The sequence below is a fragment of the Lissotriton helveticus genome, chromosome 7, assembly GCF_964261635.1.
Source record: "Lissotriton helveticus chromosome 7, aLisHel1.1, whole genome shotgun sequence".
Lineage (NCBI taxonomy): Eukaryota > Metazoa > Chordata > Amphibia > Caudata > Salamandridae > Lissotriton > Lissotriton helveticus.
In genome coordinates this window covers 607,364,027-607,390,617 of record NC_136068.1, presented here as the reverse complement: position 1 = coordinate 607,390,617, position 26,591 = coordinate 607,364,027, and the positions used below count along the sequence as shown (strand labels likewise).

The 26,591-nt window shown below is 48.2% G+C and overlaps 1 protein-coding gene across 2 annotated transcripts in view; it reads left to right on the top strand.

Moving 5' to 3' along the window:
• Nucleotides 1-7,517: 7,517 nt before the first annotated feature.
• Nucleotides 7,518-26,591, top strand: part of CDHR2 (cadherin related family member 2) — a 365,548-nt gene continuing 346,474 nt past the window's right edge. Inside the window, exon 1 of one of the 2 annotated variants that reach the window (XM_078652806.1) lies at nucleotides 7,518-7,674. The gene's annotated coding sequence lies outside the window, so the exon portion shown is untranslated. The remainder of the gene's footprint in view (nucleotides 7,675-26,591) is intronic. The other variant, XR_013598636.1, reaches the window with a different exon arrangement.

The window sequence follows — 26,591 nt, the reverse complement described above, 5'->3', positions numbered from 1 at the left end:
GTTTCATCGGTCACTCATGTATTTAGTTTTCCAAAAGTCTCTTATAGCACTGACGAGACCCGAAGGTATCAGAGCACTTTTTACTGTATGTTGATGTCACCGGAGAGAAAGTCAGAACCTGATTCTATAATGTGTCGGAACCTTTTTCTTGATTGACCCCGACTAAGTATTATGCCGATCTCTAGACTTGTATGAATAACCCAACAAATGTAAAATCATATGTACCGCATTCCGCCAAATCGTATCGACTGTATAGAAATGAACTAGCTTATGTAAAAAAGCGGCGACTGTTGGAAATGGCAATGTATATGCACATAAGCGGCGTTCATTTGTGTTCACTGTACCCCTTGTTGTAAGCAGAACGGATATCGCTAAACACCGACTGTGTTATCCCGCCAGCATAGACCCATGCACACACGTACACGACAGCCATTTTAGGCACCATGGCCTCTCTGCCCGTTTGTTAAACCCCCGGCACCCCTCCCCGCGCGCACTGCTCATGCATCGGCCATAAAACCCTCTCCCTCTGCGTGACCCTGCTCTAGAAGTAACACCCCTGCTCGACCCACACCCCCCCATTTCCTCCCAAGAACACCCTTCCCCTCAGCTGACGAGCCCCCTCCAGCTGCACTTGGCCTTTTGACCTGGTCCCAAGTCCTAAGACCAAGCCTCCTGGATGTACACCCCCCCTTTTCCTGCCCAGCATAACAAAACCGTGATACACCAACCGAAGTGCCCGATCTTATCGCCTGCCCAACCTTTGATCTGGTCATCCCCTCCTGCCCTCGTGTCCTGTAGGAATGTCCGGCTGAGAGATCACAATCTCTTGTTACATTCAGGAGGGGAGGATGACATCTGAGCGACTGGTATGGGAATAGGCCTGAAGCTGGGATTCCAAGCATGCCTTTTCCTACTTCAAAGCGTCTTTATTGTAATAAGGAATGTTTGTGCATCATAAACATGTGTATAAAAGACGAAGCCTCAAAGGGGTGTGGGTGAGTGTGGGTGGGTGTGGGTGGGTAGGTAGGTGGGTGGGTGGGTGGTGGAGAGGCTGCTAGAGGGAGCACCTCCTGAAGACACTATGCGAGTGTCCGAAATGACAGGCTCTCCTCATGAGAAATAAAACTCTGTTCTTGTTTTCCTGCTTCCAGCGCCCGTCTCTTTATTTTGTAATTGTTCAAGATGGGAACTAAGAGGCGTCCTGCGCCAGCAGCCTGGGCATCAGGTGCGTTATGGGCTGACTTTTCCACTCGTCAGCATGGACAGCGGGCGATAAGAGGCTAGCTTATTGTTCTCCCTCCCCGGCTTCAACAACGGGATCATCAGGGCTTCGCACATGGATTGAGGCAACCTTCCCCTCGAATTAGCTTCGTTGTAAACCGCCTGGAGCCGCGGAGCTAGTTGCCCCAAGTATTTACTGTAAAACTCTATGGGCAAGCCGACCAATCCCGGGGTTTTGTTTCGAGCCATCTGCTTCACCGCGCTTCCTATCTCCCCCAGCGTAATATCCCTGCCCAGTTCTTCTGACTGTTCTCGAGCCAGCTGCGGCAATTGCAGTCCCTCTAGAAAGGTGTCGATCTCAAACTCCTGACCCTCCAATCCGCTTTCGTATAGCGTTTCATAATATGACCGGAAGCTGTCTAAGATCTCTGCTTGGGTGTTGCAGATGTGACCCCCTCCTTCCTCGATGGCCAAGATCGGGTGGCTTCGCCTAGTCGGATTAGCCAACCAGGCGAGCATCATCCCCGCCTCGTCCCCCTCGGCGTGCGCCCTCATCAGGTAAATCTTATGGTCAAAGCTCCGGAGCCGCTCCATTTCAACCGCCACTGCTTCCTTGGCCTCACTAACAGCTTCCTGCAGCTCAGGATGGTTAGGGCGTGCCAACTCAGCTTTCCGCAACGCCCCCTCTGCCTTATCCAGATTGTCTAAGAGCGTCTTGCGGGCCCCTGCATATTTCCCGATACAGTGGCCTCTGATGACAACCTTGAAGGCATTCCACTCCATTGCTCTGGAGGCCGTGGTGCCACTATTTTCCTATAAGTATTGCGTGATTCTCTCCCCTAGGGCCTCCCTAAACGGTGGGTCGTCCAGGGTGTCCGGACGTAGCTGCCATGTCGGGACTCGTGAGACTTCGGTCATCCAATTTAGCGTCAATAATCGTCGGATAGCGTGTGAGTCAAATACTCAGCGTTTGCCACAGTTGAGATCACGAGCGAGGAGCACAAAAACACGTCCAGGCGGACGTGGAGATCATGCAGACTAGAGTAATACGAGTAATCCCTCAAGGTTGGATGCAGTGCCCTCCAAGCGTCCGCCAACACCCATTTCTCCTGCCATTCAAGTCTATGCTTTGCCAGTCGATGCACTGGTGACGCTCCTAGCGGTGGGTGAGACCTGTCTAGAGCGGTGTTTGCCACTGAGTTAAAATCTCCCCCCATGACGTTAGGGCCTGCCAAATAGCTCGCCAGCGCCCCAGAAAGCTTCGTAAAGAAGGCCGGTTGATCAACATTGGGTGCATACACACTGCATAGTACTATATCTCGTCGGCCCCTAAATTTCCCCTCTACAGCCACAAATCTGCCCTCCGGGGCTATTATTTGTCTAGTCACTTGGAAGGGGACCCCTGCTCGGATCCAGATCAGCGCCCCCCTTGCGAATGCAGAATATGTGGTGTTGAACAGTTGCGCTCTCCACCTTCGCTGAAGCGCAATGCCCTCTGGTTTTGTTAGGTGTGTTTCCTGTAATAGCGCAATCTAAACTCCTCTACGAACTAAATAAGCATGCACCTTGTGTCTTTTTGCCATAGTGTGCAGTCCCCGCACATTCCAGGTCACACATTTCAGAGCTCCAGAGCTAGCCATGGTCCCATGTTAGCCAACATTTAGTATCATAAGTCCGCTTCCAGGCACATGTGGCAGCATCCCTCCAACCCAAACCCCACCCCCATGTAACAGTCCCCCACACCCCACGTCCCTCGCCTCAAGCCACCCCAACTACTCTCGGCATCCTCCCCCCCAGAACAGGACCTAACTTAGCAAAAGCAGCTCCCATCCAAACTTCAACAAAAGGGCCAGCTAATCCAACCACTATCCCTCTAATCCACAGTCTTCACTACGGTGGCCTTATGGGCCAACAGGGCGTGACACATCCCCGAGGGAGGTCACCACAATCCCTTCCCCCACGCCCCACAATCCCCCGATAATCACTCACTAGCTTCCGACCTTCTTATCCGTAGACATTTACGTCGAAAGGACCCGGTCTCCCCAGGGACTTGTGTAGTTAGTTCTGCTCGCCGTCCCTCTCACGCTTCTATAATTCCTCCGACGTTTGCGGTGTCACCACTGGGCCCCTGGCACCCCCAATTTCGGAAAGGTCCGTTTCCGAGCCCTTACATGATCGATTGCTCGCCGTCCCCGATAAGTCCACCACCGCGTGTAATGCTGCCCTTCTCTCCTCCTCCGTTTGCGATTCTGTAGGCTTCCTAGTTCTCTGTCGGCGCTTCCGGAGTCTCTGTGATTTTCGGATCGGCTGTCTACACTTCTCCTCCTCAGCTCTGACTTGTGCTCTGTCCGTCCCAGCCTTGTAAGTGTCCCACCACGCCCAGGCATCTGCTGATGTGGGGAAGAAGAGTGCTTTGTCATCCACCACAACTCTAAGCTTGGCTGGGAAGAGGAGTGAGTATTTTATGCCCTCCACACGCAGTTCTCGCTTGAGTGACAAGAAGGAGGCCCGCAGTTTCTGCGTTTCAAATGTGAAGTCTGGGAACATCGTCACGTTGTTATTATCCACTTGGAATGGGCCCGCTTCTCTGGCCCTTTGCAACAACCAGTCCCTGTCCTTATAATGCAACAGTTTTATCACCACTGGACAGGGTGGTTGGCCCGGCTTAGGCGGTCTGGCCGGGACCCGGTGCGCTCGTTCCAGCGTGAAAAAAGGTGGAAGCCCCTCTGGCGCCACTTCTGTCCGCAACCATTTATCCAGGAATCCCACCATGTCGTCACCCTCTTTTTTCTCCGGCAGGCCAACCAGACGTACATTATTGCGCCTACTGCGATTTTCAGCATCTCCTGCCCGCCGTTCCAGTGCTAGTATTCGGTCCAGAGCATCCCCTAATCGTCCCTCCATAGACTTATGTTCTGGTACTATCTCTTGTAGAGTGACCTCTGTGCTCTTGACCCTGTCCTTCAATTTATCGTGATCCGCTCTCAGTAGCCCCAACCTTGTTGCTACCTGAGCTATATCCTGTCGCAGAGCGTCCTTCGTGGCCGTGATAGCCTCCAGGATACGATCCTGCATTTGTTGTAAGTCCGTTGGGCCCTGCCCCGTGTCGTCCGCCGCCTCAGAGCCAGCAGCCCCTTCCACTCTCCCTTTGGGTTTCACCATCTCGATTTGTCCGCCAGCCGGCGGCTTCTCCCCTGTAATACCAAAAAGGGGGGCTCGCTCACCGCCCCTCTGCAAGGAGCGTAGACTCAAAAGCCCCTCCGTAAGCCGCTCCAAGAGCACCACAGGCTGCAGCTTGTAAGGTCTGTCCGGCTTTCAGCGCCTCCACCTCCGGTCAGCACCCCTTTCCGCGGCAGCTTTCAGTTCTAGGGGGCCCTCGCAACAGCAGCCCGCCCAAAACTTCTCGGCTTGATCCGGTCAACCACGGCACCCTAGCCCTCCCTTCAGCCTTTATCAGTCCTGCGCTCCGCCAGGAAATAGGGGCTACCCCATCACTATCCAGTCGCCGCTTTGCTCACCTCCAGTGTTCGTTGAGGTCTCAAGCTGGATGTGTCCGCTCTTGTCGCTGTTCTATTTGCAGCGCTCCCGGCCTCCTGATCCTGCCACTGCCACCCCAGCCGGGCTCGAACGGCTATCTGCAGTAAAACTCTCCTTCTCAGGACCAGGGGTCCTCCCGGAGTCTCCGCCGTCTCCGGGGCCGCTCCGGGGGCGTTGGTCCACGCAGGGGGCTCCTTTACACTCGCGCTCCCTTTGGCCTGTACCGCCGTCACCAGCTCCGTCGGCGGCTCGGTTTCAATTCCGCAGCTATTCAGCCCTATTCATGGGGCTCCATGCACTCCCAGCTCCGCCTGAGCGTTTGTTATCCCCAGTCCTCGGCAGCCTGCACCGCTCCAGGAGCACACGGCTGCGTGCTCCCCTGGTTCCGGTATGTCAGTAATGACCGCCTCTCCCCTGCTTCTTGCCGGCACTCCGGCTTCAATTCACTGGGAAATCGTTCCCCGTTTATTCTGGTGGACCGCTCTTCTCGCCGGCAGGCTCCATGCAGGACGGTCACAATGCGCTGTATCCTTGGCCCTCTCGCACTGCGGCCTCGTCATCCGCCGACTCCCGGGGCAGCCGCCATCTTGTGGGATCCGGTGGGGGAGCCCGTCGGCCAACAACCGAGTCCGCCGCCGTTGCTGTCAGGGGAGCCGGGTAGCGGCCTCCGTAGTTAGTTCCGATCAGGAGGATCTCGGGCGGCGCCTCCTACCTGCCCGGTGCATCCGGAGAGGGGATTGCTGTTTTCACCCGGCGCTCAGCAGCGCTGGCTCTGAGCTCTGCCCGCCATTTTGAGGGCGAAGCGGCGCGACCCTCAGCTAGTCTGCCGAGCAGGTTTTCAGAGCGCCAGAGTGGCATTGAACTCGATCCCTGGGGTCCCTTCGCCCCTCCGAAGTTCTCTGCAGGCAGGATGCTCTTTGCACGCCGGATTTCGTGCCTTTTAGCAAGATTTCAGTGGGGATCGGGCGCGGAGCTCCGGGCTCACGCTGCCTGTCCCCTCGGCATCCAAGCCACGCCCCCGAGAACTCGGTTCATACTAATTAAACAGTGTGTTTTCATTGTCCCCTAATTTAGGTAATGGAGATTTACACGAAAATAGTTTGGATGGCAAATGCTGAATTCTATGCTTTTTTTGGCTTATACTTAGGTCTCCTGGTTTTATGGTATTTATTTTTTTAACATGTTTGTTTGTATTTATCCATATTTACTTTTTGCCCATCTTATCAGTATTTTTCCATATTTATTTTGTGTTTGGTCAATAAATGATGTTGTAAAATGGTATATTTCCACATTTTCTAAACTAATAAACGTGCACTCATACTTTGATACCTTTCATGTTTCAGAAAATTAAGCAGCCAATTATTACATAACAATACACACACAGGTAAATATTAGCATTATACTACAAAAGGATGCTGACATATGTTGTTATTTAAGGAAATCTCATCCTGGTTTCTAACGTTACACGCCATCTATCTGTTCAGCTGTTGCCCTGAAAGTGATGAAAGACAGTAGGGAAAGTCACTCAAATGAAGCAAAATTTTCTGTATTTTTCAATTTTTTGAAAAAAACAACAGACAGAAAACATTCTACTTTCTGTCTGCGTTTATATGTATAAATCAGTAAAAATGGAAAACTGCGAGCTTTACTTATAATGTATTCATTTCGTTTTATATAACGCTTACTACCCCTGGTGAGCCATTCCTTTCAACTGCTGAATTTTTCAACCCGCCCCCCCGAAAACCATTGCTGTGAAGAGACATAAGACCCCCACACAGCAAAAGCTGAGATAGCGCGGCCTAGCTCTCAACATACCCTCATATATTGTTCAAGACCTCAACATCTTTGACCCCTGCGGTTGCTGAATGCACCGGGTCGGGGCTCTGCCTTTAACTGTCATCCTAATACAACCGACCCAAAAATGAACCCATCTCACTCACTTACTCCAACTGGAACCACTGATCCTCGGTGCTTTGCAGGCGCATAAGGCTGGCATAAGCGCTTCACACAATATTATAACTCTAATGCATGTTTCTGTAGGTGTGGTGTGAGTTTGGGGCCATTCATTCAGCGCCACTGGAAACATGTAGCAGGGAAGGGCCAAATTATGTGGCAACGTTGTTAAAATGATGCCTCAAGCAATTGTGAATTATGCGGTGTTCAGCAGCCCTGTATGAGTAGCGTTGCTTGCTCTAACACATATTGATTCAAATGGGAGCCAAAAACTGTGCAAACTGCAAACTTTTCTTAAAGCAATGTATACTCGTTCACCAGATCCTATCGAAAATGTTTCCCACCAAAAAACAGTGATTTTTGTCATACATGGAAGGAAGCACAGGTGCGCCCTTTTATCACCACTGCACCATTTTAACTCCAAGATTAAAATAGTGTGTGTAAAACACACACCACTGCACTAGGTAGTAGGCGAGCTTACATGTATACACTTCAAGTAATAAAAGATGTGCCTCATTTATTCGGTGCATCTGGGTTATATATTTAACATCTCGTCTCTGGTGTTTCTTTCACTTTTTGTCCACACGAGAGACGTCAAAGGCGTATTTTTCAACAAGAGCCCCGTAGAACAGCAGTTTACGTTCCGTGTGTGTACTGTAAACATGTCGCTAGGGGGCAGTGTAGAAATGATGGCTCCAGTACTGTTGTAGTCTCTGTTTAGTCTGCGCACCTTATTCCCATAGGTACAGCCCTTATAAGCGGACATTGGCCCGGTATTTATTGCCGGGAACAAGGGAAGCGGCCTTGTTAATGATTGCTGGGGTTGGGGGCGGAAGGAGTCTCCTGAGGCGATAATGAGCTGACAAAGGTCGGAGACAGAAAGACTTGTGGGATTACCTGAACTCACAGACCAAAGCCCGACAGCTCGTGAGACCGGCCGTCCAGGCGGGCAAGTAAGACCAGGTAGGTCGGTGCTGAGGGGGGCGGGACCGGATGTCTGAAGGGACAGGGCATCCGTGGGCATTACATTCTAGAGGTGGACGAGAGACACTGTCTGGGCGCGAGTTTTGGAGCCTTTTGGAACTTGGAGGCAGAAAAGCACAGTCTTCATGTGGTTACTTCTGCCCCTCCCCCTTACCTTGGTCAATATTTTCCAGAAAGCCTTTTTGTTTGAACCTGTTTTCTTATTTAATAAGTGTATTTATTTAACACATTGTACTGATGTTCACCTCAAAGATGTAAGTACAAAGCATGTGATGTAAAACGAGAGAAAGAGGTACCCACCTAGCGGCTGAATTGCAGAAATCCAGGTATCTCCAAAATGTTTGATCCTAGGCAGTTTTCTTATTTGACCGTGCCCCCTTTTGCTTTAGTATCACGTTTGAGAGTACTTTGAAATACATCAGTTCAGGATGTGAGCTGCACACATCCACTTTTGCAAATGTTTTAATAGACTTAAGTGTTGCTTCCTATACAACAAGCTAGCCCACCTATAGGATACACATGACAGCTGATTTGCCTCTTTGTTCACTAATAGCATCATTGCCAGGGCGGGGAGGGTGGCATGAATTTTTCTAAGTTCACAATTAGAAGGTATCCATTCTGAAACAAATGCCACTGAATGCAGTGGTACAGTATAATGCTTTCTTTTAAAGTGGAATGCTTCTGCAAACTAAAGAAATACATTTATTTTAATTCTGAAGTGTCTTTATCCTATTGTTACAAGAAGTTTGCTGCACGATTTACTTTCCAAATATGCTGATGGCTCGGCTGGCTTTATTATGGCTCTTAGAGCCACGTTAGCACCTTCGTTTGGCTCTCATTGTTAATGTGGTGGCTATCTCGCCTTTATTAATCCACTGCGCCTCCCCTAGGCCTGGTCGCCCCCTCCTGCTCCCGCTGATGCCGACTGCCTTCCAGAAGCGACCCAGCCACCGCAGAGCCGGCCGCTCGCTGCTACTCTCCCGCCGCTGCCTCCCTGCGGCCCCGCCCCCCCGCCGCCCATTCGCCGCCACGCAGCTGACCCGCCCTCCCGGCCCCTTACTTAAGGGGACCGCGGACAGCCTTCAGGAGTGACTCCTGCGCCTACCCTAGGCCTGGTCGCCCCCTCCTGCTCCCGCTGACGCCGACTGCCTTCCAGAAGCGACCCAGCCACCGCAGAGCCGGCCGCTCGCTGCTACTTTCCCGCCGCTGCCTCCCTGCGGCCCCGCCCCCCGCCGCCCATTCGCCGCCACGCAGCTGACCCGCCCTCCCGGCTCCTTACTTAAGGGGACTGCAGGCCTTCAGGAGTGACCACTGCACCTACCCTAGGCCTGGTCGCCCCCTCCTGCTCCCGCTAACGCCGACTGCCTTCCAGAAGCGACCCAGCCACCGCAGAGCCGGCCGCTCGCTGCTACTTTCCCGCCGCTGCCTCCCTGCAGCCCCGCCCCCTGCCACCCATTCGCCGCCACGCAGCTGACCCGCCCTCCCGGCTCCTTACTTATGTCACCCACTCCCACGCGCAGCATTGACGCGCAGCGGGCGCGCCGATTGTGCGCCAAAGGCGCGCCAAAGGCAAGCCCGTCTGCGCCCGTCCGCGCCTGGACCGCGCCCAGCACCAGGACCCCTGGTCCCCGACGATGCCAGCCCACACGACGGACCTAGGACGCCGCAACCCTCATCGCACTCAAACCCGACCGCACAAGAGCCTGCCATCGAGCCACTCCGAGACGCACCCACGGACCCTTCACCTGCCAAGCCTGCAAGTTCACCTGCATCCGGACCTGCACCACAGCCTCCAAGCCGAGCACCAACAACCTCAAGTGCATCCTGCTCAACACCCGCTCCATCCACAGACACGCCATCGAACTTTGGAACCTACTCGACACTACCTCACCTGACGTCGCCTTCCTCACAGAAACCTGGATGAACGACTCCTCCGCACCCGACATCGCCATCGCCATCCCAGACGGATACAAGATCACCCGGAGAGACCGTGCCAACCAGACTGGAGGAGGCATCGCCATCGTACACAAGAACACCATCCGCGTCACGACCGACTCCAACGACACCTTTACCGCCGCCGAGCACCTCCACTTCCAGATACACACCGACCCAAAGACGACCCTCAGAGGCACCCTCGTCTACAGACCCCCGGGACCACGCACACAATTCAGCGAAGACATCACAGACTTCATCAGCCCGCACGCCCTCCGCTCCGCTGACTACATCCTCCTAGGGGACCTCAACTTCCACCTGGAGAACAACAAGGACCACAACACCTCCGCCCTGCTGGACAACCTCGCCAACCTCGGAATCAAGCAACTGGTCAACACCCCCACCCACTACGCCGGCCACACGCTTGATCCCGTCTTCTCATCCAGCAAGTACATCACCTTCAGCCACTCCACCGGACTCCACTGGACTGACCACAGTTGCGTGCACTTCAGCTTCAGAAGAACCACGACCCACCACCACCCGCAACAGGCTCCTCGCAGAATCTGGAGCAAGATCACCGCCGAGCAGCTCACCAACTCCCTCAGCCAGAACCCACCCGCCAGCACAACGGACCCCACCGAAGCAGCACGCAACTTCACGAAGTGGCTGACCGACTGCGCCGACGACCTCGCGCCACTGAAGAACCCTCCCAGCAGACCCAGAAGCAAGAAAGCCTCCTGGTTCACCGACAAACTCAAGGACTCCAAGAAATACTGACGCACCCTCGAGAAAGCCTGGTTCCTCGACCGGACCACAGACAACATGACCGCCCTCAAACACGCCACCCGCAAGCACCACCAGCTCATCCGCACCACCAAGAAGAAATCTCTGAAGGAACGACTGGACAACAACGCCCACGACAGCAAGGAACTCTTCAGCATCGTCAAGGAGTTCTCCAACCCCAGCACCGGCAACAACGACATCACCCCTTCACAAGATCTCTGCGACTCTCTCGCCTCGTTCTTCCACCGCAAGATCGCCAACATCCACAACAGCTTCAGCGCACCATCCACGCACCCTACCGTCGAACCAACGCCCCCCACCGCCACCCTCCGCACCTGGACCACGGTGACCACCGAAGACACAGCCCGCATGATGAACACCATCCACTCCGGATCTCCAACCGACCCCTGCCCCAACCACGTCTTCAACAAGGCCGACTCCATCATCGCACCCCAACTCCGGGACGTCATCAACACCTCCTTCAACACCGCCACCTTCCCGGAGAGCTGGAAGCATGCCGAGCTCAACGCCCTACTGAAGAAACCAACAGCTGACCCCACCGACCTCAAGAACTTCCGCCCCATCTCGCTCCTCCCTTTTCCCGCCAAAGTCATCGAGAAGACCGTCAACAGACAGCTTGCAGCCTTCCTCGAGGCGAACGGATCCCTCGACACCTCGCAGTCCGGCTTCCGAGCCAAACACAGCACCGAGACCGCCCTCATCGCAGCCACCGACGACATCAGAACACTGCTCGACAATGGAGAAACAGCGGCCCTCATCCTCCTGTACCTCTCTGCAGCGTTCAACACTGTCTGCCACCACACCCTAGTTCAACGCCTCAGCAACATCGGCATCCAAGAGAAGGCACTAGAGTGGATCACCTCGTTCCTCACCGGAAGAACACAGAGAGTCCGCCTCCCCCCATTTCGATCCGAGGCAACCGAAGTCATCTGCGGCGTACCGCAAGGATCATCACTCAGCCCCACCCTCTTCAACGACTACATGAGACCTCTTGCAGCCATCGCACGCCAGCACAACCTCAACATCATCTACGCCGATGACACCCAACTGATCCTCTCCCTCACCAGAGACCCCGCCTCGGCCAGAACGAGCCTACACGAAGGAATGAAAGACGTCGCCGAGTGGATGAAGAACAGCCGCCTGAAACTGAACTAAGACAAGACGGAAGTCCTCGTCCTGGGACCATCGCCCTCCGCCTGGGACGACTCCTGGTGGCCCCCCGCCCTGGGCGCCACTCCCAAACCAACAGACCACGCACGCAACCTGGGCTTCATCCTGGACTCCTCCCTCTCAATGACCAGACAAGTCAACGCCGTCTCCTCATCATGCTTCAACACCCTACGCATGCTCCGCAAGAACTTCCGATGGATCCTGACTGAAACCAGGAAGACGGTCACCCAAGCACTCGTCACCAGCCGAATGGACTACGGAAACACCCTCTACGCCGGAACCACAGCCAAGCTACAGAAAAGACTCCAACGCATCCAGAACGCCTCCGCCCGACTCATCCTGGACATCCCCCGATGCAGCCACATCTCCGGCCACCTGAAGGACCTGCACTGGCTCCCCGTCAGCAAGAGGATCACGTTCAGGCTCCTCACCCACGCACACAAGTCTCTCCACGACCTGGGCCCCAAGTACCTCAACGACCGCCTGACCTTCTACACACCCAGCCGCCAGCTACGTTCCACAAGCCTCGTCCTCGCCGCCGTACCACGCATCCGAAGAGCTACCACCGGAGGTAGATCCTTCTCCTACCAAGACTTGGAACTCCCTCCCTATCCATCTTCGGCTGACCCAGGACCATCTCGCCTTCAGGAGACAACTCAAGACCTAGTTGTTCGAGCAATAGCGGACCCCTTCCCCCAAGCGCCTCGAGACCCTGCCGGGTGAGTAGCGCGCGATACAAATGCTATGATTGATTGATTGATTGAATCCCTGCTCCCATTTTATTAACTCCACCACCTTTAGCATAGGGATCTTCATGTGCAACAGATATGGTGCTACATATTCCCCCTGCATAGATTACCACGAGCTTGGCAATTCAAAGAGCTATTCATATCAGGTGTGTCTTTAGACTTTGGTCAATGGTTCTCGTTTTATCGCGGATGAAATGCTGAGTCGGTGCAACATGCCTTAAACCCGCTTCTAGGCTGCGCTCTTTTCAGCAACAGGCGGATGCCCGAATTGGGCCATCATTCTGTGGGGAGGAGGACTCAGCTGCCCCCACGCATGGGTATCTTTTGTGACGCCTGGGGTCACAGTTGCGACCCCTGGCCTGCCTCTTGGGACCCCTGGCACTGTCTTTGCGACCCAGGACTCAGGCTTCAAAGAGCGCACTAGGAACAGAGGGAACAAGACATTTCCTCTGAAAATAAAAGCATCTTTTGGATTTAAAAACCGGTGCTCCAGTCTGCTGTTGTTGGGGGCAGGCCACAGTTGAAACTTGCACCTGTTTCAATTTGGCCCATCAGATAAGTGTTTTCTACGTGTTGCCTAGCAACATACCTTCAAGGCCCCCACAGGCCCAAGAGTCCACCGGGAAGGAACACACGTCACTTGCAGGCTCGCTTCTCATTGGACAGCATGAGGAGTTAGGACTAGTAGTTTGCGTCCATCTTCCTGTGATGCTGGACCTTTGGGTTTATGGACCCAGTGCTCTCAACAACCTTATAGATGGTCACAGTAGGCGCTTCCATTTGTTTCCATTTACAATAGCTAAATCCTGAAATTGCTAAAGTGCCACCCGTCCATGTTTGAGTGTGTTTTGCTGCGTCGTTTATTTGTCTTGTGTGTGATGATAATTTGAGTGGCATTTAATTGCAAGTAAAACTAAGCAGCTATGCCTTGGTAGCGAAGTCAATTTCAGAAATGAGCCCCCCCCCTCTCCCCAACCTCTGATGTAATTTGAGGGAGCATGTTGCTTTCTGTGTCTTGCAGTTTTTCTTTTCATATGAGTTGTTGGTTTAGAAATCCTGAACTTGATGAAAACGTGTCAGTTTTAACAGATATAACAAGGTTACTAAAATGTATGGCCAAGCAATAGTGGTGGGGGATGCTCATGGGAGTGTGGGCAATGTTTATTTATGATCTATGGACAAGTAAATGTAGAAACGCTCATTTAGACATTACTCACAGTCAATGATTGACAGTTTTTCTGTGGTGAACATGGGGTCGGATGTAAAGAGATATTTTGTGTTCACAAAGCTAGAACTTGCACAGTTTTCAACCCAAAATAGCTTTTTGTTATGCACTAAACCTATTATGTGAATCAGTTAAGCACAAAATAGGTTTACATATGCATAATGAATTGCTGTTTGAACAGGGAATGTTTAGGGCCCCACAGCCATACTGCAATTCACAATGGAATGTATCATGTTTTGTGACTGAAATCCTGTTGCAAAACATTGAACAGTTACTGATACCTGAGTTGGGCTGGTAACTCATTGGCAAAAGGGAAGGGGAAACCGTCCCTTTTGCGAATGTTAAAAAAAAGTTTATTATGGACCAGGTAGTGACCTACGGCCACCCGCCGCAATGTTAAAAATGCAAGCAGTGCATTTGCATGCACGTGCCTGCCGCTTCGTGCATGCAAATGCAGGGGGGTACCATAGGTACCCCCCATGTGCACCCCCACCCCCCCTTCACCCTGGGGGCCCGCAATGGGCCCCCAAAGAAAAGACTGTATCCCTTTTCGTGGCGGCATTGCCGCCGCGGAAAGGCATGTCCCAGCGCATATCCTAATATGGCTGGCGGTGTCTGATTGACACCGCCACTATATTAGAGCTTTTCCGCCGCGGTCTCACGGTGGAAAAGCGGCAGACGGTCTACCCGTCCGCCGATGACCCCCCGGCCATCCAAATCTGGCGGGGGGGCTTCCAACACACCGGAACGGTGAATCCGCATCCTCCGGGCCGGCGGTGGCTTCCGCCGACCCGGAGGATGCGGATTCACCACAATCGTAATCGGGCCCTTAGTACCTCTTCCAATCTGCATTTCTCCCCATTCCTCTGCCCCTTAAACCCCGCTCATGCACCCTGCCCTCATATAATGTGTTTTAACCTTATATGTCTGTGTGAATGTCGAAAAATCTGAATCTCACCCCCCACGCCCCCATCTTACTGACCAAGCTACGCCCCTGTTCAAGCCAGCTCTGTAAGAGGGCTGGTCTGGTCCCATGTGCACTGCTCACCCGGCGCGGCCTACCGGGAGACTTAAAGTTTACCGATGTCGTTTCGTGGTGGAAAGGGCTCTCTGAGCTGGACAGGAGTAGAGCAGAGCATGGCATGCCTCGCTGGAGGAGCTCAGCCACTCACTGACAGCTGCCGAGTGAGTGAGTTACAGTGTTGGATTCAAGCTCACACATAGGGCTTTAAGTGGGCCGGGTCTCACCGGGTCTGAGCACCGGCAGTTTTTTTAAGGTGGCCTCGAAACAGGTCTCTATCGGGCTCTATTTTGTGCCCTGGCACAGGTGGTCCGTTTTGTTCCCCCAGACTGCAGTGACAGCAGGCACATCGATGTGCGCGTGGTGAGCGTTGTAGGGGAAGGGAAGTCCTTTAACCCCTCCCATGCTCATGACGAGCTCAGCGGTGGCCGTGTGCTCATGACGAGATGAGCTCGTCATAACGGTCAGAACGCTTGCACGCGGGGCTGTGCTGAAGAAACGGGTGTGGCCGTGACAAGCTCAGCTCGTCATGAGCACACGGCCACTGTGGCTCATGACGAACTGAGCTCATCATGAGCACCGGGGCGCTGTGCGCGCCCCCGCCCCCCCAGCACAGCGGGGGAATTGGCCCGCAGGCAAGGGGTTAAAGAGAGTAATTTTCTCTCTGGATTTCCCTTCTATTTTTGACTCTCAGGAGTAGCAACATTTTCGGGGTGTCACCACCAGAGCTTTAAGTGGAAGTGTTTTCAATATTATATACAAGCCATAGTTGCTGCGTATTTATCTTATGCAACTAGCAACCATTGACAAAGCCTATAGTCCAGACTTGTAGGTATGATGCGATTTGTATCATATATCTGGACGCAATGACAGGAACAGCAAAATACAAGTCGGGCGGCACACTGAGCTAAACACAGATTTTTAACTTAGGTGTTTTTAAACCACGCCCTTAATTACATTGACTACGCCACTTTGAGAGACCCCTCCCCATTTATTTTATCCCACTTAAAGCCCTGCTCACACGGTCTGTCCCAGCTGCTGCTCTGCACATTAAAAAGAGAAAAGAGCAAAGTTCAATGCACACCGACTCTGACCACAGCTGGCACATTCATGGCAAGCTCATGGGCAGAGTCTGTGCGAACTGAACAGCAGCGCTCATTCACTGTCCCCAGATGCTGCTGACCGCCACTCACTCAGAGCCACTCACTCAGCGCCACTCACTCAGAGCCACTCACTCAGCGCCACTCACTCAGAGCCACTCACTCAGAGCCACTCACTCAGCGCCACTCACTCAGAGCCACTCACTCAGAGCTTGGTGCCCTCTTCGTGGTTAACAACAAGAGCGAAGACAGACTGCAGACAGTAGGCACCAGAGGTCATTCTCCCCCTCATCTGACAATATTGTGCCATCCCTCTACCCTTTCCATTCTTCACCTTTGCTCAACTGTCACCTTCTTTCCCCCCTTCTCTCTCGTTCTATCCCCTTCCTGCCTCTTTTCTTCAATCCCCATAATGTGTCTTGTCTCCAGCAGTCTTCCTATCATGTCTGTCCTATTTTAGCGTTCTCTCCCTCCCTTCTTATTTACCCACATTACACTCCCTGCACTTCTTCCAGTCCATTGATCATTCCATTTTCTTTCTTGCATTGGCCACTTCTTTCCTTGCTCTCTCATTATGCCCTTCTTACTCTTCCCTGCTTTGTCCACCACCCCTTCTCCACCTCTAGAATCCTCTTTTCTTTTTTTCCCAGTCCTTCTGTTTCTTCTTGCTCTATCTTCCTGTTCTTTCATTTTTCTTTGCTGGTGTTCACCTCTTACCTTCTTTCGCTCTCCCTTTCGCCCCTCCAGTTGTGCTATTCTCTCTGTCCCTTTCTTGTTCAATAAAAATGCTTTTCAACTTTCTCCCACCACCTTCTGTTTCTCTCGTTGGTCATTCATTTCCCTCAAATTGTCTCACCAGTTGGGCCTCTCTTCCTCACTTTCTCATTATCTGGTGCCTCCGTCCTCTGTCGCCCTGTCCCATACAAACATAGCTAGCATAAGTGCAGCAGGTGCAATGGCACCAGAGACCAATGATATGAGAGACCCTGGCACTGCTATTTGGCTTTCTTTTACTACCCAGCAGGTAAAGGGGTACCCACTCTCTCTCCTATTTAAAGTAAAGGAAGCACGTCATCTGCACCACGAAACACTGAGCGACTTTGGTGTTGGTGCAATACAGCAGCCCCAACAGTAAATACAATAAATATTGCGTTTTATATAACTCCATTATGGTTCATCCACCATTAGCATGTTGTCCTCTCCAAAGCATGCGTTGTACTCAGTGTTCATTTCAATCCTTAACTTGTTACCAAATCCTATAATGACATAATATAAGTAAACACGCTTTTGCGTCAAATGCTTTTGCAAAATGGAAGTGCATAGTGTGTGCCTTCTGTCTCAGGTCCATTCTTCACCTGTGCACTCAAGCCTAGCAGCGTAGTGGAGCAAGAAGACCTTTCTCCTAAATCAATGGGAATTCAAATCATTTATGCTATGATTGGTGAAACGCTTCCCAATGACTTCCTAAACACCGTGCACTTCAGTTACACTGATGATACACATTCTCCTCTGTGTCTGCCAGCTTCTTACTCAGTAATGCACTTTAACCATTCCCCTCCATCCTGGAAGGACTCAAAAATAAAATTGGATTCATGTTTTAAGGATTTTAGCTCCTTAAGAAATCTTTGGCAGGTACAGTAGGATCCCAGGGAAATATTTAGGTTAAACATTTCAGTCTAATTACTTGTTTACAAAGTCGCTTGTTGAGCAAGTCTTTTTTTTAAAAAGCCCATGAGACACTGGAGGAAGTGTTTTAAGCATTGATTGAAAATTACACCATTAAAAAGCTTTCCTTTTCCCTGTCATCACTGATATTTTATCCTAGAATCATCAGTTCTTGAAATACTTTAGAAACGCATACCTCCCAACTTACAGAACAATCTCACTATATGAGGAGGGGGCAAGGCCCCTAAAGGGACGGGGCTTGTGCAGAGAAGTACCTGCAAGGCACGTTTGAACCCTCACTTTGGGGGCCATTAGGATGACGGGCGGACAAAGTCCACCCGCCATCCTATCGGATAACGGGACCGCCCGCCATAAGGGCGGGGGTCCCGTGGGGGGGTATTAGGATGCGCCCGTCACAGTGGCGGGTGCATCCTGCATTTTTAACATTGTGGCAGGCGGTGCTCTTAGCACCACCCGCCACAATGCTAAAAATGCATGTCATGCATGTGCATGCACAACGTGGCAGGCACCGCGCGGTGCCTGCCATGTTGTGCATGTACATGTAGGGGGGTACCATAGGCACCCCTCATGTGCCTCCCCCACCCCCCTATCATCCTGGGGGCCCACAACCTGAAAGACCGCATGTCTCGTTGCCGCCACGGTAAGGCACCCTCCCGCCTGCATCCTAATATGGATGGCGGTGTCTAGCAGACACCGCCACCATATAAACCCTTTTCCACCCCGGTCGCAAGACGACTGGGGCGGAAAAGCGGCGGACGGTGTTTCCGTCCGCCGCGGTCCCCCCCGCCATAGAAATATGGCGGGGGGGAAATGGGTGGCGGGCAAGGATGTCGGGCGGATCGCCACCGCCCGCATGGCAGTGGCGATCCGCCCGACATCCTAATAGGCCCCTATGTTTGGGTCAGGGCCAAATGAAATAAGGAGTTGGGTAGTGTCTGCATACAACATGATCTCCACACCGCAGGCTCTCACGATCTCAGCAAGCAGCGCTACGTAGATATTGAAGAGAGTTGGGCTCAGGGACGAGCCATGAGGCACTCCCTTGTTCAGTTGCATCAGACGTGACTTGAAGGAGTCCAAGCATACTTGTTGTGTTTGATTAGCAAGGAAGTGGCTGAGCCAATGTAGTGCCTTACCATGCAGCCCAGTCTGTGAAACCTGTGGATTGGGATGGAATGGGAGACTGTGTCAAATGCTGCAGACAGATCCTGCAGCACCAACATAATTGGGGTACCCACATCTAGAGAAAGCCTGATATTATCGACCACGGCCAACAGCGCACTCTCTGTGCTGTAGAGCTCTCTAAAACCTGATTGCGAGGAGTCCAGGATGTGGTTTTACTAAAGAAAGGCTATAAGTTGTGTATTAATAAACCTTTCTAGAGATTTTGCAAGCAACGGTAACAGAGAAATCAGTCGATAGTTGGAAAAAACGTTAGCATTTGCTGTCGAATTTTTAATCAGTGGAGATACTAATGCATGCTTCCTTTCCTTTGGCACTTTAGCTGTAATTAGAGAAAGAGTGTATAGATCTTTGATGCGTCCTGTATAATAAATCCAGCACTCAGGGATGCTTTTTTAAAGATGTTTATTCCAAGAGAATAAATCCCATCCATCAGCAAGCAAACAGTGAAGTAACTGAACAAGATGAGAATCCTTTCATGCACAGAACTAGATTACATCACTAGAATTCCATTTTAATATGACATGAAGCCATACCAAGATAAACATTAAAGCAACAGTAGAAGTGAAATACCACACATCTCCCTTCCTTGAAATCGAAATTAAAATGACAACAAAACAAAATGAAATCTTAAACAAAATTTGAAAGATAACCAGGACGCTTAGTTGTTCTGGAAGATCTTCTAGCATTTTTAAAATCACTGTTCACATTGGTCTTAGACTGAGAGAAAGTATGATTTCCATTGGATAAATCCACATTTTTATCATATTCAATATTTCCTCTAACCACAACTACTTTATTTAAGTTCCATATTCGATTGGCTTGTGTTTGAATAGCATTTCTAAAAATCTTGATCACCTTGATGGGTTTCATGAACTTAGATAAAGAGCTTCCTAACATTCCAGGACGCGTAATCATGACCCAATCACCTATTTTTACTTCAGTTTTTTTTACAACTTTCTTGGCATCAAAATATGATTTCCTTTGTTTGGCCTTTTCTTCTTCCATTCTTTGAATCTCTTTATTATCACATACACTCTCCTTCCCTTTCACCGATTCATACTTGTTACCCCCAATTAGGTTCCACACACGTATTGGGTACTCTACCATGAAACAACAAAAAAGGAGTTTTACCAGTCATTGCATGTGGAATCAACCTGTACTCTTCTACTTTCATCATAATTTATTTTTTCCAATCTAGAGCCACGCTTTTTGCTAATGCAATGGTTTCTTTAATAACTTTGTTAAATCTCTCAACCAAACCATTTGCCTCGGGATGGTAAAGAGAAGACGTTTTATGGCCGATACCTCTAGAAGATAAGAATTGTTCCATCTCCTTAGAAATAAACTGGACACCATTGTCAGTTAAAATTGAAACTGGTAATCCTTCCCTAGCAAATACATTCTTTGAACATTGAATCACACTACTAGAATCAACCACAGATAAAAAGAAAACCTCAGGCCACCTTGAATACATATCAATGACTACCAACAAAAACACTTGTGACTCTTTACCATGTATAGGACCAACTATGTAAAGAGCAATATCTTGTCAAGGACCATTGGGCCGTCTTCTTAATATCATAGGTTGTACGTGAGTATATTTGGACTTATCACTAAGATTACAAGGAATGCAATCTCTTATAACACACTCCACCATTTTGTCCATTCCAGGCCACCAATAAGACATACGTAGTCTTTCTTTACTCTTTGATAAACCTGAGTGAAAAACATGCACCAAATCAATCAACTCCTTTCTAAGACTAATAGGTGGAACCAACCTTGCCCCACGGAACAACAAACCATTTTCCACTGATAATTCGTTACGTAAAACCAAAAATGATCTTGTAGAATCTGAACCCTCTTTGTTACTGTTCCATCCTTTCTTAACTAAGGACATAACTTCACATAGGATTGCATCACTCCTCAATTATTCAGACCATCTTTTTTCTGACCTAATATCATAATCCACAACACATAACAATTCATCATCAACATCAGAATCATCTTCTTCCATTTGATCCGTGGAGACTAGGCGTGACAGCACATCATCAACACCATTTTCAATTCCAGAATATATTTAATCCCAAAACTATATTCTTGTAAACCAATAACCCATTTAGATATTCTACCAGAAACAAGATCCAAACCTTTTTTACTAAAAATCTCTATCAAAGGTTTATGGTCCGTATGCACCTCAAAATCCAAACCCCAAAGACATTTTTAAAGTTTCTTTATTGCCCAAAACACTGTCAAAGCCTCCCTCTCCACAACAGAGTATGGTGTTTCAGGATCTCTTAGGCTCCTAGACAAGAACATAATGGTTTGCACTGCTGCAATGACCGGAGCCAACCATTCACATTCTTCAACCTCCTCTATAATTCCCCAATCTTTTAATTTTGGAATTTCTTTCTTCATATCTTCTTTTACAGAGAGCGGCACATTTCTAACTTTACAACACACAGGAACAGCATCACCCTTTAACTGAATTTTATGCTGGTAACCCTTTGAACATCCCAAAGTTTCTTTAAAAACATCAGGAAACTCTGCTTTCAAATCATGTATGAATTTGTCATCACAGTTCATTTCCACAGATTGAATTTTATCTCTCAGTTGTTTAGGGGTAATTAGCATTAGGATCTAAAGGATCTAAAAATACACCTAGATCGCCCTGATGAATCCAGCTAATTATACTGTCTCCTCTCTTTGAGACATAAATCTTCCCAGATACCATCCTATTTTTATATTCTATAAGTCCTATGAAATATCCGTATAACTTTATAGGTTCACCCCATATGCTAACGGAATGATGTCAGCTTTCATGAGTGTAATTTTTCCCTTTAACTTAGAATTGAAAAACTCATTAGAAATAATAGTAATCTTAGCACCAGAGTCAAATAGTACTCTGGTCTTTTCTCCTTCAACTGAGATTTCATCAAAAGACCAGGATTTGCTATTAGATCTATTCTCAATCTGAACAATAATCTGACTGCATTCAAAATCTTCAGAGTTAGATCCTCCCATGGCACCTTCATAAATTTCTACCTCCTTAACCTTAGATTTGAGTTTGGTTTTACATAACGCTGTAAAATGTCCCTTTATTTTAACATTTAGAACACGTTTGGTTGAGAGCTGGACACTTCTTATCATTGACAAGATGCCCAGCTTTACCACACCTATAACATTTTCTTTCTGTCCATGTTTTAACAACATCTTTCTTATCTATTACATTCCGTTTTTCAGATCTGTCTTTAATCACTTGGACTTTAAGCTCTTTTTCGGAGCGCTTCTTTATAACAGCTACACATTTGAGAGAATGCTCAATACGTTTAGCAACTGTTAAAACTTCTTTAAGTGTAGGTTTGTCTCTTAATTCCTTCCTAACTTTTTCTATACAGCATCCAAACATGAATTGATCTCGGAAGCGTTCATCCGTGAGATTCTCGAATTTGCACAAAGAGGCAAGTTTCCTTAAATGTGTTACATAGCATTCAATTGTCTCATCCATGCCTTGCATGCGCTTTGCAAATTGACATCTTTCGAGGATCGTACTGACCTTTGGAAGATCATTTTTATCTAATTTTCATATGCAAATTTCATAGTCGTTCAAATTATTAGCCTCTGAAGTTGGAAGATCTGGCAAGTGGTCAAAAACCTCCTGACCTTCAGATCCCAAACAATGAAGTAATAACGATGACTTCCTTCCCGTGCTTAAAGAAGGTCCACAGACTCTGGCATATCGCTCAAAAACAACCTTCCACTTTTTCCATTTTTTAGGAGGTTTTCCAGGACAGGATAGAAAAAATGGAGCAGCTGTAACATTTTTCATTTTCAATAAATTATGTCAACACAAATACAATTCAACTTACCAAAATGTATAGCCTTACCACAAGTCACACACAAATTAAGTTGAGTAGGATACCACTGATGCGACTTGTACTACTACAGAGCGAAGAAAGAAAAATTGCTAAAAAGATTTAATAAAGTATAGCATTAAACACTAAAAGCGATAAATTAGCTCAAAAGGGCAAATAGTTGTATAAAATCATTCAAACGAGAATGTCACTGAAAATTATCTGTACCACCAAGATGTGTCTTGAAATGCCTTGCTACGGGATAACTAAGGTCATTGTTATTCATAGCCCTTATATGTTGTAATATGCGCTTATGGGCAGATAATTTAGTGCTACCTATGTATAACAAATTACAGCTACACTGCAAAACATAAATAGCATAATCTGTCCAGCATTTCAAATGCTGTTTTATGTCTAGAGCCTTGTCGCTGAAAGCACTATGAACTGTGGTTCTGTTAGAGCCATAGTGGCATGCTTTGCAGTTGGAGCATTTAAAGAAGCCCTTCCTGGCTACCAGCCATCCCCCCTGTTCTTGCTCTTCTTGACTAATGCATTGGCCATTGATGCTGCCTTCCTATACGTTATAGCCGGATGTTTAGGGAGCAAAGCCCCAATTACAGGATCATCACAAACTATTGGCCAATTGCGTCCTATGATGGCTCTCAACTGTTGTTCTTGTCTTGAATATGTCAAAATGAGTCTAGTAGGCTCCTTAGATTCCTCCCCTCTAACAGTACGTGCTTTCTTTGACTTTTTCTTATCATATAAAAGATCTTCCCTGGCACCGCTCCTGGATTTAGTTGTGGTGGTTTCAATAGTAGAACTATTATATCCCCGGTCTAAAAACCGCCCTTTACTTTCCAGCTCTTTTCTTTTCAAATCCTGTTCTTCACTACATATCCTGCGAATACGAAGCAGCTCCCCATACGGGAAGCTATGTATCAGGTGCGGAGGATGTGTTCCTGATGCATGTAACATAGTGTTGCCTGCCGTATCCTTACAGTATAATGATGTAGTCAGATTAATATTGACTATGTTAATTTGTACATCTAAAAAAGTAAAAACTTTTAGCACTGACGTTAGAAGTGAAGTGCAAATTAACATCATTATTATTCAAAAGTACCACAAATTCCGGCCTTCATTTTCTGTTCCGTGCCATATAATGAACAAATCATCAATAAATCTAAACCAACAAACAACGTTGTTCCTATATACATGTTCAAATTGTCTTTTGAGGACCAGCTCCTCTCACCAGCCCATAAATAAACAGGCATAGCTGGGGGAGAAGCTGGAACCCATAGCAACGCCCTATATTTGTTGAAACATTTGGTTTTTGAACATGAACAAATTGTTCTCCAGACAGAATACCAGCATGTCAATCAGCATTTTGTTGTGTCGTGCATATTTAAGTGGCCTATTCGCTAAAAAATATTCCACAGCTTTAAGCCCATCCTGATTTCTTATGCACGCATACAGTGAGGATACATCGAGTGACATTAAATACCACTCTTTTTGCCATTGTATATCCGCAATTTTTCTAATAAAATCACTAGTATCCTGTACATATGAATTAAGGTTTTGGACATGCTCTTGTAAAAAGAAGTCAATGTAGCGTGACATATTCTCTAATTGTCCATTACATGGCGCTATTTTGGGTCTTTCTGGCGGCCTGTCGATGTTTTTATGTACCTTGGGAATAAAATACATTGATGGTATAGTTGGATGCTCCTTCTTTAAGTTTTTATATTCCTCAAGGCTCAACAGACCCATACTCTTCCATGCCAGTATTTTAGAAAAAAAGAGATTCTGAACGGCTTTGTATTTTAGAGGGGAACTTCTGCGATAACATTCAACTTCATTAAGCTGAGAATAGGCCTCCTCCAAATATTATGTATATATATATCTAATACATAACTATATTACAATGTATAATATAATACGTATATCACCCAGTGGCCATCGCCAGTAGGTAGTTATAGTTAGGTCAGTGTTTCCATAGGAAATGTGTTTTTTGTGTTCAAAACCTGTGGAGGACAACGCTCAGCACATGGAAACCACATCTTAGTTTGGAATGAGCTCTAGTGTGATGTGGAAAGAATGATCTTTGATCAGAATAATATGTAATCGCCCTAACTGTTTTACCTATGCAAACCAGCAGTTGGAGCTTGACATCAGGCCAGCAGCACAGGAGACAGGTTATAAATGAGTTCATTGTAAATATAAGCTGCAATAAAGGACATCCAAAGAAGATAAGGAGAGATGGGAGAGGAAAATAGGAGCAGGCATGGTATATAATATAGAACGAGGGCGTAGAGAGGAAATGCAGGATGAGAGAGAAAAGATATTGAAGAATTGACATGTGGGGATTCCTCCATTTACTTTGCATGTGTGCAACCTTGTGATCTAAATGTATTTTTCAAACATTTCACCCATAATCTCATCTGCCAAAGTGTGTATAGTCCCCTTTTTTAGCATTAGTATGTTTTCTGTGTGTTTGCAGTGGGGCTACAACTTGTGTGATCAGCAAAGATGGAACATACCTCTTCACAATGATCTCCAAACACTGTATGAAGATGTGTAAACTCAAACTCATTCACCCCAAGTGGAGCCTTGGGAGGAACCACTGCATACAACACATACCATACAACACTATCAATACTACAAAGCTCCTCGTCCTTTAAGGAACGGATCGCCCATTCAGCTTTTATGGAATGGGAAAAACCACCTTGTGTAAAGCACTGTGTGAAATGCTTTTCCAAAATCTATCTGTATAATATTCACTTCCTTTATAATTCTCCTACATTTGCCTACCTTTGCAAACTAGGCAGGTCCATCTTGCACTCCAAAGTCACACTGATTTCTAATAACTATATCATGTCACCCATATGTTGAAAACTAGCTCCCTAGAGTACTATTACAATGAGTAATAAAAATACTTCCTATTTAAGGTACCTAAAAAGGACACCTGTGGTATGAAGCAAGTTATATATATATATATATATATATATGTATATATATGTATGTATATATATATATATATATATTACCTACTGGCGGTCGCCAGTAGGTATATATAGTTAGGATTTTTTTCCTATGGGATTTTTGAAAATTCTATGTCAAATAACTTTGGCGTTTGTGGACGGAATTGGCTGAAATTTTCAGGAAAATGGCACATTTTGTTTCTGAGCAGCCCCTGAAAATTGGGGGGGGGTTCGTCCAGGGGGGTCAAGAAAAAAGGGGGGTCCCAAAACGTGTTTTTAACATTGAGTTTTCCATAGGGCGGTTGGCCTCACTTTTAGCCCGAACGGCTGAATGGATTTGCACGAAACTTGGCAAAATTGTAGGGACTGGTAGCCCGATGTGCCTTTTGTAGGTCTCAATATATGTGCTACAGTGGATTTTGAGAAATTAACGTTTGAAAAAAGATATATATCTGTAACAGCGGACCGGGCAGCGCTCCAGTACGCGTACTTTTCGCGCAACGGAGCTTTGTGAAGCGAAGCTGATTGGTTCTCCGGCGTCTGTAAACATTCCAAACAGTCCGTAGCGGCCGCCATCTTGTCTCTCGGTAGGATCGAGAGACAAGAGGAGGCCAAAGCGAAGGGGCAAATGACCATAAGGGGGCATAGTAGATCCTCGCTGACCCCCTAGGTTTGATGTGGAGGTTTTAAAAGGGCCCCGCGGGGCAAAAAAAAAAATAATAATAATAATCGAACGGCTGAATGGATTTGCACGAAACTTGGTAAAATATTAGGGACTGGTAGCCCGATGTGCCTTTGCTAGGTCTCAATATATGTGCTCCAGTGGATTTTGAGAAATTAACGTTAAAAAAAAGATATATATCTGTAACAGCGCTCCGCTTCGCGTAACGGAGGTTTGCGAAGCTGATTGGTCATTCTGTCACTGGGCTATAGTTGGGCTACATCTGGCTGATATTTGGGCTACATTTGTTTTTTTTGTCTCTGGCGGCCATCTTTGGGCTACATTGGGCTACATTGGGCTTCATTGGGCTTCATTGGGCTACATTGGGCTACATTTGGGCTCCAACATATATATAGGCCAATGTAGCCCAATATATATTTTTCAAAGTTAATTTTCGTAAAAACCACTGGAGCATATATCTTGAGACATAGCAAAGGCACATCGGGCTACCAGTCCATACAATTTTGCCAA